The following is a 2,500-nucleotide window of genomic DNA, read 5'->3' as shown; positions in this document are numbered from 1 at the left end:
GAGGGTCGTAGGGCAGAGTGAAAACGAGCCTTACCTACTGGTACAATAAAAAAAGGGGAAAAAAAGGTACTTTGGTCCTGTCCAATTCCCCTAAAACACTTCAATAGCTCATAACTCATAACCTCACCTCCAACAACACATCATGAAAAGAAATCGGAGACAAACACACACACACACACACACACAAATACGGCCCTCGTGACCTGCGCTAAACCTAACTAACAGTACCACCTCCTTTCCCTTCTCCTCCTCTTCCACCAGCACAAACACCCTCGACTGACGTAAACCCGTGACAACTTTTGAGAACCAGCAACGGAAACGAATAGGGGGGGGGGGGTGCAAATACGTTTCTGCATGGATACGCATGAATACAAACACTAAAACGTGTGTACAAAGAAAAAATGCAGCACAACCACAATTTAAAAAAAGGAGTAATAACCTGTCAAACCAGACTCGTCATCATTTCGCATCTATCGTTTGATGAGTTGAGTTGAGTTGAGGAGTCAAGATTGATTCGAAATCGTCACAGCTTATTACTCGCTCCAATACTGTGGTTGTGTTGCTTTTCTCATTTGTGGATTCCGTGTTAGGATTTCTAGTCCGTCAACGCGATGGACAACTGAATGCAAAATTAACTAAAAGTATAAAACGAAGTTAGATGCACAATACTCATACTTTCTTTATCTCTCTTTATCATTATTTGTTAGTTTGTTTATACACACACGTAGACTTGGAGATCTCTAATCAAGAGAATGCCACACAACGCACATCCTAATCTAAAAGACAAAGGACTTCTTTCAAAGAGAAAACCAAGGCGTGTCAGCAAGATTCGGCCAATGATAAGGTGTGATAAATGGCGCCCCGACGCAGAAAAGAATTACTGGTGTCGCGCACGTTTATGAACACAGCGTACATTCTCTCTCCTTCGCTCTGCCTCTAGCTAGGTACGTTAATATGTATGTATATATATGAGTGTGTGTGTGTGTGTGTGTGTGATAGAATGAGTGAATGAGAATGAGTGGGAATGAGTAAGTTTTAGAGTGAGTGTAAAGGTGAGAATGAGTAAGTGTGAGAGTATGTGTGAGTGTGAGTGAGTCTGAGAATGGGTGTTAGTGTGAGTGTGAGTAAGCGTAAATGTAAGTGAGTAAGTGTAAGTGTAACAGTGAGTGTGAGTGTGAGTGTGAGTGTGAGTGTGAGTATGAGCGTGAGTGTGAGTGTGAGTATGAGCGTGAGTGTAAGTGTGAGTGAATGAGTGAGTGTGAGTGAGAGTGTGAATCCGAGTGTCTTTCTATCTATGTGTCTGCACTCGCTCTATCTGTGTACCTGTTCAGTACTTATACCTATCCATTTGCCTGTCTCACCATCCGTCTGCCGGCATGTCCACGTTCGAGTGTATATCTGTATACCAGTGAGTGTCTGCCCTCTCACTCTCCCTAAAAAACGGCCCCCATCCCCCGCTCCAAAGCAAACCCGCTAAGTGACGACCTCTCACCCCGGGGCTGTAATGACCCCGTCCGCACACCGTGTGGGAATATAAAGCGCGCATCTAATTACGGCCCATAATTAAGGCCACAATGCGCTAACGAACGGCACTTGTTCCGTGCAGCGAGGACACTTGGCGGACCGCACGCACGCACGCAAGCACGCGGCACTCGCATCACTCCTGCGTTAAAGTTGTCCACTCACAACCACCTGCGGCCGGATGAACACGGCGCTGCTGCAGCTGCCGGCCCAGCGCAACCGTGCCGCCGCCCACGAACAGCTACACCCAAAATGAACATAAGCGCCCGAAGGTAATAAACCGGGCTGCACGTTTAGGGCGATTTTCATGCTTTTCTGAAAAATTATATTCACAATAACTAAATCATAACGACGATGATGGCAGTGGAGTTGGTGATGAATAATATGCTTACTTTCATTAAGTTATAGATTTATGAAGATATTATTCAGAAACACACGAGAATCTTATATCAAGGACCTGGCGCTAACCTCACAGGAGGAAACGGCCGACATGTATATAAAAAGGAGAAAGAACAACAACAAAAAAAAGCCTAACGTTAGTTACACCTCTAGATGAACTCCGAACTAACCAAATCTACTAACCAGACGAAACCAAACGCGAAAATAAGGGTTACCAATATTACGAGGCCCCACAAACAGAAGTCTACGTGCCATAAAATAATAACATAAACCCAGAAGAGAGCGACGACGAATTCCCCTAACCGCCCATCGCCCTGTGACGCGAATCCACCTGTGAGATTTCCCAGTCTGTCCTTCGAACGCCAACGCTGTCTGTCTACGCTAACCTACTTTTTTTTCTCTCTCTCGCCACTGGTAGTCATGCCAGACACCCGGCCGACACTCCACCACCTTAGCGGGCCATTGCGGAACACTCGCCACGTATTGTCTAGGAGTTGGCCTGGTTGTTACGGAGCTGGTGTTTTTTCGTGTCCGACTACATGCCCAAGGCTTCATTCTTTGCTTCATTTTGTTTTCGCTT

The 2,500-nt window shown here is 45.7% G+C and overlaps 1 protein-coding gene across 23 annotated transcripts in view; it reads right to left on the bottom strand.

Moving 5' to 3' along the window:
- The window catches only part of pum (pumilio), a 253,835-nt gene that overhangs the window by 182,761 nt on the left and 68,574 nt on the right, over positions 1–2,500 (bottom strand). The window lies entirely within an intron of this gene.

Source organism: Penaeus japonicus, unplaced genomic scaffold, assembly GCF_977035675.1.
Source record: "Penaeus japonicus unplaced genomic scaffold, GWHDUDI00000001_assembly GWHDUDI00000001, whole genome shotgun sequence".
NCBI classification, from domain to species: Eukaryota; Metazoa; Arthropoda; class Malacostraca; order Decapoda; family Penaeidae; genus Penaeus; species Penaeus japonicus.
This window is presented reverse-complemented; position numbering and strand designations above follow the sequence as displayed.